This window comes from Myotis myotis, unplaced genomic scaffold, assembly GCF_014108235.1.
Source record: "Myotis myotis isolate mMyoMyo1 unplaced genomic scaffold, mMyoMyo1.p scaffold_m19_p_3, whole genome shotgun sequence".
NCBI lineage: Eukaryota > Metazoa > Chordata > Mammalia > Chiroptera > Vespertilionidae > Myotis > Myotis myotis.
The window spans coordinates 155,287,882-155,297,999 of NW_023416335.1; the positions used below are offsets into that span (position 1 = coordinate 155,287,882).

A 10,118-nucleotide genomic window follows, 5' to 3' on the forward strand; every position below is an offset into this window, starting at 1 on the left:
CTAACCGGCAGTCGGACATCCATCTCGCAATCTGGGACTGTTGGCTCCTAACCGCTCACCTGCCTGCCTGCCTTATCGCCCCTAGCCACTCTGCCTGCCGACCTGCTCGCCCCCAACTGCCCCCTTGCCGATGGCCTGCTTGCCCCCAATACCCCCCCGCCAGCATGATCACCCCCAACTGCCCCCCATGCCAGTGTGCTCACCCCCAACTGCCTCCCCTGCCAGCCTGTTCACCCCCACCTTCCCTTCCCCCTGGCCTGTTTGCCCCCCAACTGCCCCCCTGCTGGCCTGCTCACTCCAAACTTCCCCCCTCCCCGCTGTCCTGATCACCTCCAACTGACCCCCACTGATGGCCTGCTTGCCCCAACTGGCCTCCCTGCTGGTCTGCTTACCCCCAAAGGCCCTGCCCCCCACCAGCCTGATCACCCACAACTGCCCTCCCCTCTTGGCCTCTAACCGCCTCTACCTCGGCCCCGCCACCATGGCTTTGTCCAGAAGAACATCTGGAAGGTCTCCTGGAAGGTCTCCCAGTCTAATTAGCATATTACCCTTTTATTAGTATAGATAGAGGCCTGGTGCATGGGTGGGGGCTGGCTTGTTTGCCCTGAAGGGTGTCCTGGATCAGGGTGGGAGTTCCCTTGGGGCGTGGGGTGGCCTGGGTGAGGGGCCTGTGGTGGTTTGCAGGCCAGCCATGTCCCCATGGGGTGAGGGTCCCTGCTGGGGGTGTGTGACCAGCCTGGGTGAGGGGCTGATGTCTGTTTTCAGGCTGGCCACGGCCCCCGGTGATCCAAGCTCCCAGACTCTCCTTTTTTTCTTTTTTTTTTTTCAGCGCTTCCTTGAGAGGAGGGAAGCAGGTATCTGGGATTTATTTATCTTCTATAATTGAAACTTTGTAGCCTTGAGTGGAGGCCAGGGCTGGCCAGGGCAGGCGGGAAGCTTGGCTTCCTCCATTGCCAGGGGCAAGCCAAGCCTCCTGCTTGCTCCAGCTCCATGGCTGCCGCCATCTTGGTTGGGTTAATTTGCATACTAGCTCTTGATTGGCTGGTGGGCATGGTTTGTGAATGTAGTAGAGTGATACCAATTTGTATGTTTCTCTTTTATTAGTGTAGATAGCCATCCTGACAGGTTTGAGGTGATACCTCATTGTGTTTTGTTTTGTTTTCCTTTGAGAGTAGAAAAGAGGTGGGGAGGGAGAGAGAGAAACATCAATGTGAGAGAGACACATTGATTGGTTGCCCCGCATACATGCCCAGATTTGGCCTGTGTATCAAACCCCCAACCCAGGTACATGCTCTTGGCCAGGAATCGAACCTACAACCCTTCAGTGTGAGGACCTATGCTCTAACCACTGAACAATGATGGCCAGGGCTCACTGTGTTTTTAATTTGTATTTCTCTGATGGTTAGTGACGTTGAGCATCTTTCATATGTCTATTGGCTATTTCTATGTCCTCTTTGGAGAAGTGTCTATTAAAGTATTTTGCCCATTTTTCCATTGGATTGTTCATTTTGTTTTGGTGTTGAGTATTTTAGAGAACTAGAACAAATATTCTAAAAATTTATATACAATCACAAAAGACCCTGAATAGCCTCAGCAATTTTGAGAAAAAAGGAACAAAGTTTGAGGTATGATGTGACCTGATATCAAACTAAACTTCAAGGCCATAATAATAAAAGCATGGCACTGGCATAAAAACAGACATACAGATCAAGGAAGAAGAAGAGAGAGCCCAGAAATAAATCCATGCATTTATGGTCAATTAATATTTGACAAAGAAGGCAAGAACATACAATGGGATAAAGACAGTTTATTCAATAATGGTGCTGGAAAAATTGGACAGATACATGCAAAAAAAAAAAAAAAAAGAAAGAAACTAGACCACCTCCTTGTACTCTACACAAGAATAAACTCAAAATGGATTAAAGATTTAAATGTAAAGCTTGAAATCATAAATATTCTAGAAGAAACCATAGGCAATAAAATCTTGAACATTTCTTGCAGCACTATTTTTTTCTGATGTATCTCCTCAGAAACAAACAAACAAAATATAGACAAATTGGACCACAACTAACAAAAGATTTTTTTTCACAGCAGATGAAACCATCAACAAAATGAAATGTCAACCCATTGAATGGGAGACCATATTCACTAATGGTACATCTGATAAGAGGTTAATATCCAAAATTTATAAAGAACTATATACTCTCTTTTAGAATGGGGAATTAATTAAACTGCTTTTAGACAGCATTATCAGTTTCCTTTGCATCCCCCAAAATGAACAGTAGTGTAGCATTGCTTAGATGTAACCACTGTAGTGTTACTTAAAAATACTCACTCTTGCTAGTGATGAATATATTTCCTAGAAACCAACCATAATATTTATGAAACATGGGCTCAAGAAAAACAAGTGAAGTTTTCAACCATTTCAATCGTCATGGATTCAATAAACAAACATGAAACAAAGCATGTATTCTCAGTAACTAATGCAGAAAACTTATTCATTCCTACTACAAAACAGCTGTAGTTCAGGTTTATTAGACTGAATTTAATTAGTTTGCCTTATGGTCCACATATTAGAAATTAAATGAGTTACCTTCTATGAATATATTTTTCACATAATTCTGATATTTGAAATATATCACAAAAGTTTGTTGAATATATGACTTCTCCCTGTAATAAATGTCTGACTAGATTGCTTTCAAATTAATTGAAATTGGAAAGAAAATTACTCAGGAAGATTTTAATAAAATAAGACACAAGCAAGCTTCTCAAAGAGATCTGTTTGGTGTTTGCTTATTGTGAATAAAAAGAGGGGTAATGAAATTCTCTGAGTCTGTTTTTGTTTGGTTATTTCCTATTCAGGAGCTTCTAAAATATATAAAATATAAGAAAAAACATTCATTGAAAACAAACTATATTTACATTTAAAATATATTTATTACTCATCTATTACCATAAAGCCACTGTAGAGGGCATTGCTGTTGATTCACCAACATCCATTCCTTCCCAGATTATTTTTCTGAGTTAATCATAGTGATTTATTTGTTTTGTTTTTCCTTGCCAATAATTTGTTCTCAAATGAATGTGTAAACCAAATTTTATGGATTAAAGGTGAAGAAAAGTCCACTAAGGGAGCTGGGGAAAGTTTTCTCTCTCTTAAATTACAGCAACAAGAAGGAATGGTTTATCCTTTTCTCTGGAAGAATAGGTGTCAAGCACTTTTGTATCCATCTTGCTCCCTACCTGAATATAAAGCCAATATCAAGGAAAACAGGGCACATCAAGGGACTTGGAGACATAGCTGACAGCTCATACTGACTCTGGAGCACCTCCCGTACAATGGGCTTTCATTTACATAATAGAATACCAGATTCATTTGGTTACTTATTCATTGTCTCCAGCCTCCCTAGAACATAAGCTCTATGAAACAGGGACACTGTTTTGTTCAAAGCTATGTCTCAATAGCCTAGATCAGTAGCTGGTACATAATAGGTACTCAATATTTCTCAAATGAATAAGTGAATAACAAACTTGGTTACTTTAATTTTTTATTTATTTATTTATTTATTTTTATTATTTTTTTTAAATTAAATCTTTATTGTTCAGATTATTACATTTGTTCCTCTTTTTCCCCCCCATAACTCCCCTCCTCCCAGTTCCCGCCCCACCCTCCGCCCTCACTCCCCACGCACTGTCCTCATCCATAGGTGCACGTTTTTGTCCAGTCTCTTCCTGCATCTCCCACACCCCTTTCCCCCCCAAGAATAGTGAGTCCATTCCCTTTCTATGTCCCTGATTCTATTATAATCACCAGTTCATTCTGTTCATCAGATTATTTATTCACTTGATTCTTAGATTCACTTGTTGATAGATGCATATTTGTTGTTCATAATTTGCATCTTTACCTTTTTCTTCTTCTTCCTCTTCTTAAAGGATACCTTTCAGCATTTCATATAATGCTGGTTTGGTGGTGATGAACTCCTTTAGCTTTTCCTTATCTGTGAAGCTCTTTATCTGACCTTCAATTCTGAATGATAGCTTTGCTGGATAAAGTAATCTTGGTTGTAGGTTCTTAGTATTCATCACTTTGAATATTTCTTGCCACTCCCTTCTGGCCTGCAAAGTTTCTGTTGAGAAATCAGCTGACAGTCCTATGGGTATTCCCTTGTAGGTAACTGAGTTTCTTTCTCTTGCTGCTTTTAAGATTCTCTCTTTGTCTTTTGCTCTTGGCATTTTAATTATGATGTGTCTTGGTGTGGTCCTCTTTGGATTCCTTTTGTTTGGGGTTCTCCGCGCTTCTTGGACCTGTAAGTTCATTTCTTTCACCAGGTGGGGGAGGTTTTCAGTCATTATTTCTTCAAATAGGTTTTCAATTTCTTGCTCTCTCTCATCTTCTGGCACCCCTATAATTCTGATGTTGGTGCGCTTGAAGCTGTCCCAGAGGCTCCTTACACTATCCTAGCATTTTTGGATTCTTTTTTCATTCCGCCCCTCCGGTTGGTGTTTTTTGCTTCCTCGCATTTCAAATCATTGACTTGATTCTTGAGCTCCTCTGGTCTGCTGTCTGGAGTCTGTATAATATTCTTTATTTCAGTCCATGTATGCTTAATTTCTAGTTGGTTCCCCATCATAATATCGAGGGTCTCATTAGTTTTCTTGTAGATCTCATTAAGTTTATCGGCGGCTTCTAAACAGTTCTTGAGAGACCTTAAAAGTGTGGTTCTGAACTCTATATCTTCCATTGACAATTTTGTCCTGTTTCTTTGTCTGCGCATTTTGTTATGCTTTCTTGGTGCACCCCCTGGTGGTCTTTGTGCGCAGTCTTGTAGTTAAGCCTTGATTGTTGTAGCTAATACCAGGGAGGGTTTGACCTCCAGGCCAAGTGGCTGTGAGAATCAGCTGTGTCTGCAGTGAGAGAACTTCTGTCCTCTAGGGAGGTGCTAATCTAGCCTTTGCCTGAGGCTATCCGGCAAATGCCTCTGTGCAGGGCTTGGGCGGGGCGGGTCGCACAGGATCAACAGGGTGGGCCGGAGAGAGCAGTTATGGTGGCTCTCAGTCCTGTCCCCAGGGGCTCTGCCTCCCTGAGTCCCAGCAACCGCTGCAAACCTCAGAGAGAAAGCTGCACTCGCTCTGACCGAAGCCAGACAGTCCCGCTTCTCCCGTGAGTCTGGGTCCCTAAAGACTCGCCCGTATCTGGAGCTCAGAGTCTGCAACTCCCTCCCGATTAAAAACGCCAACTGCGCCCTCCGCCGCCAGCCTGCTCCTCGCACTCTGCACCTCAGAATTTGACTTCAGCACTGCGCCTCCTCTGAGTGTCCGTATGCATTTCTCTTTCCTCCTAGTTGTAGGACTTCCACTCAGCCAGCGTTCCTGTGGTTCTGGGTGATGTCCGTTCCGTCTTTTAGTTTCACTTTTGAAGTAGTTGTTCAAGGCAGCAAACTCCGGCGTTAACCTATGCCGCCATCTTGGTTCTCTCCTGGTTACTTTAATTTTTTGTTCTTTTTAAAAAATATGTTTTTATTGATTTTGAGAGAGAGAGGACAGGAGAGGGAGAAACATTGATTTGAGAGAGAAACACTGATTGGCTGCCTCCCATGCACACCCCAACTGGACCCCAACTGGGGATGAACCCAAAATCTGGGTATGTGCTATGACTCAAGATAGAACCGGTGACCTTTTGGTGATGGGATGATGCTCAACCAATGAAGCCACATCAGCCAGGGCGAACTTTGTTACTTTAGAGCAGTGATGGCAAATCTTTTGAGCTCGGGGTGTCAGCATTTTGAAAAACCCTAACTTAACTCTGGTGCCGTGTCACATATAGAAATTTTTTGATATTTTCAACCATAGTAAAACAAAGACTTATATTTTTGATATTTATTTTATATATTTAAATGCCATTTAACAAAGAAAAATCAACCAAAAAAATGAGTTTGCGTGTCACCTATGACACGCGTGTCATAAGTTCGCCATCACTGCTTTAGAGATAGTTTGAATCAGGGTTTTCTCTTACTTGTAGCTGAAAACACACTAATTGATAAAGTCCTGAAAAAAAAAATAACTATGTTAGTTTTGAAGTTTGACTTACACATAGAAAGAGAATATCTATATACCATGTATGGGTGAAGCTATTGAGAATCTATTTTAGATATATTATAGGAGTATGAGCAAATAAATATAGATATTGATGCTGTTATGAACCAGGTTCTCACTGTAGAAAAAGAAAGATAAAAATGTGGAAGAAGGAAGACAAGGAAAAAACCTGTGACAATGAATTAGAATTGGAGGTATTGAGGAGGAAACTGGTCTTGCAAGGAGTGTCAGGCCATAAAAACTGTGAACAATACACTGCCCTGGAGGGGGGGGGGAGGTTGTTATTGCTGGCCCCAGGACAGATCATTGGATATGGCCTGGGGACCTCAACACCTGGGGGCCTTCCTGTAAGCCCACAAAAGAAGGTGGAACCATATCTGCAAGTCAAAGGCCCTAGAAGGTTATAAAAAGTGAAGCCCTCTGTGTGTCTCTTCACTCTGATTTGGAAATTATTCCCGGAGTCCACTAGTGTTAATAAACGGGGTCCCTCCCTTTCTCTAGGAAGCATGCTTGGTATTACTTTGGTCTTCTGTAACAGTATCATTAAAACATATATATGTAAGCTTTGCGCAGTGGCAGTATCATAGCCAATGAGGTTTATCCGAGGCACGATTATTGCTAATTGAAAAAACACACACACATATATATGTAATTGCATGTTAATATGCATAGTTTTATTCATGTGTGTATGTATACATACACAAATGTGTTTACGTGGATATATTTGGTTGTGTGCATATAGCTTCTAGCTATTTCCACTCAAATGAATTATAACCAAAGATACACCAGTGACAATAGCATACCCAATGCCAAGAACTTGGTTTCTAGTACTATTTCTTGTTAAAAAGAACTAGAGCTTGCAGAGAAATGATATATTCCAGGGCTGGGACAGGGAAGGAATAAGAGGAGCTGGGCATACCTTGTTATGTAAGAAATGAAAACTGCCTAATAAAATAGAGGGGCATGCACAAGGACACGAGTCCAAAGTGTCTTCAACTGGATAAAACTGAGATACTTTGTGCACTAAACAACTAACGAATATAATTAATTATAAATTATTAAAGACATAGAAATTCACATGCCCATGTTGATATTAAATAGATATATAACCAAAGAAATAATTTGGAGAGAAATGTCAGTTGATAAATGTGGAGAAAGAGCTGAAGTTTTAAAACCATCATTTTCAAACCATCATAATTTAGATTGGTTCATGAAGAAGAATCAATGGATACAAAATCTGAATGGTGTGTTTTGATGGGGAGTGGACTATGTGTATGACCTTAAAATATCTCCCAACAATTGCCTATTCATGACAGGAAAAAATAGTAACTCTGAAATGAAGAAATTAGGTAATATCTGTCCCAATCTTCCCAGGTTTCTTCTATTTTCTTTCTGTTGAAAATGACATTTTTTGGCCATTCATTTAAGTAAGCCAGTTGGTGAAAAATGTTATTAGTTTCCTTCATCTGAAAAATGTCTTGATTGTCCCCTTTATTTCTAAAGGATATTTTCGCTGATATAGAATTCTGGGTTTAGATTTCTCTCCTCTCAGGACTTAAAAAATGTTGTCCTGCCTGTTTTGGGAGGGCCTTCATCATTTCTGATAAGAGTTCTGATGCCATTCTAATTATTTTTTCTCTCTAGGTAAGGTGTCAATTTTTGCTGACTGCTTTCAAAGTTTTTTTTAGTTTTAGTTTTCAGATATTTAATTAAGATTGTCTTAGCATGGAGTTCTTTGAATTTATCCTGTTTGGGGTTGCTCAGCTTCCCAAATCTTTATGTGTATGATTCCCCACCCAAATTTGGGAAGGTTTTGGGCAATTGTCCTCTTTAAAAAAACAAACAAAAAACAAAAACAAACAAACAAAAAACTCTACCTGTGAAATAAGCCAGTCAGAGAAAGACAAATTCCATATGATTTCACTTATAGGTGGAACTGAATGAACAAAATAAACAAACGAAATAGAAACAGTCTCATACATAAAGAGAACAGACTGACAGCTGTCAAAGGGGAGGGAGTTAGGAGGCTGGGTGAACAAGTGAAGGGATTAGTACACATTGATAGTTGCAGAATAGCCACAGAGATGCAGTTTGCAACGTTGGAAATATAGTCAATAATGTCGACATAACTGGGAATAGGGCCAGGTGGGTACTTGGGGGTAGCGGGAGGACCGTTCTGTAGAGTGCATGGTTTTCAGCCCTGCCCTCTTCCTCCTCTACTTCCACAATTCCAAGATATCTTATTTCTGTTATTCCTTTTTTTTTATAGTCCCATATGTCCCTGAGGCTTTGTTAAACTTTTTTTTTTTTAAGTTTAGTTTCTCTCCTTTTTCTTTCTTTCTTTCTTTCTTTCTTTCTTTTTTTTTAAACTGGGTAACTCCGTTTTGCCATTGAGCACATTAACTAAGTTATTAAATTATGGTTATTGTATTTTTCTTTTATATAATACCCATTTTGTTCTTTATACCTTAGTGCTTTCAAGATTCTCTTTGGATTTGGCTGTTAACAGTCTGACTTTGTTGTTTCTGATTATGCTATTAGAGTTTGTTGAGCTCCTTGGATGTGTAAATCAATATTTTTCATAAAATTTGAAACATTTTGGCCATTATTTAGTCAAGTGTCCTTTTTGCCCTTCCTTCTTCTAAGACTCCCATTATGCTTATGTTGGTACAATTGATGTTCTCCTATAGGTCTCTGAGAAATTCATTTTTTTTTTATATTTTAGTTTTTCAGATTGGAGAAATGAAATTGATCTATCATCAGATTCATAGATCCTTTTTTCTCTCAGTTCAAAGCTGATTTTGAATGCCTCTAGTGAGTTTCACTTCAGTTATTCAGAATTTCTATCTAGTTCTTTTTAGTTCTTTTAAATAATCTCTATATCTTTATGGGTATTCTTCATTTGGTAAGAAATCATTCTCTTATCTTCCTCTAATTCTTGAGAGGTGTCTCCCTTTAGTTCTTTGAACATACCTAAAATAAATGATTTCAAATGTTTGTTTAGCAATTCCAATGTCTGAGTTTCTTTATGAATAGTTTCTCCGGTGCTTTTTATCTCAGGTATGGGCCATATTTTGTGTGTCTTCTATTTTTCTGTTAAAAATTTGACATTTTAAATAAAATAAAGTGAAAACTTTAGTAATAAGATATTACCCCAGGATTTCCTCTGCATTTTACTGTTGTTGTTTGTTTAGTAACTTTCTTGGGCTAATCATATAAGGTCTTTATTCTTTCTCATGTGTAGACACTGAAGTCTCTGTCATGTGTGAACACTGAAGTCTCTGATCATTGAGATAAACAACTTTTATATTTCTCCCTTTTACAAAATAAATATTTGAATGGAGAGGGTACTCATAAAAGAGGACAGGATATGGACCCATGCCATATTACCCAGATTCATATAATCAGTGCTTGCACGTTGGGCCAAATTTACAGAAGGAAGATATGGACTCTTGCATGCCCAAGTCAACAGATGCCTGCTGGAGTCCTCAGTTTATCTGCTCCAAATCTTGAGAAATAAACTTTATTTTCTTTCTTTAACACTACAGTGGAAAAGCAATTAGTAAAACATAGTTATAGATAAAAGTAATTTTTGGTTACCCTCATTTTTTTATTTTTAAAATATATTCTGTATTGATTTCAGAGAGGAAAGGAGAGGGAGAGATAGAAACATCAATGATGGGAGAGAGTCATTGATTGGCTGTCTCCTCCAAGACCCACACTGGGGATGGAGCCTGAAATCCAGGTATATGCCCTGACCGAGAATTGAAACGTGACTTTCTGGGAAATAGGACGATGCTCAACCACTAAGCCACACCAGCCAGGCAACCCTCATTTTTAAAGATAAAAAAAAAATGATATTGAGAAGAATTAGGTAATTTTTCCCAGGTCATAAAATTCTTAGTGGCAAAGTTGAGTTTTAAAATCCAGGCTCTTTTTCATTCATTATGTTATATAGCATTCTAATCTGTCAATAGGTAAAACATGTTTTTACCTTTTTTTACTTAATTCAATTTACTTTCTGA

General features: G+C 39.3%; 1 non-coding gene across 1 annotated transcript; it reads left to right on the top strand.

The window, feature by feature from the left end:
- The first annotated feature begins 6,654 nt into the window (after positions 1-6,654).
- Positions 6,655-6,792, top strand: LOC118652177. Its single transcript, XR_004966453.1, has one exon. It is a non-coding gene; the product is annotated as a U4 spliceosomal RNA (small nuclear RNA).
- The last annotated feature ends 3,326 nt before the right edge of the window (positions 6,793-10,118 follow it).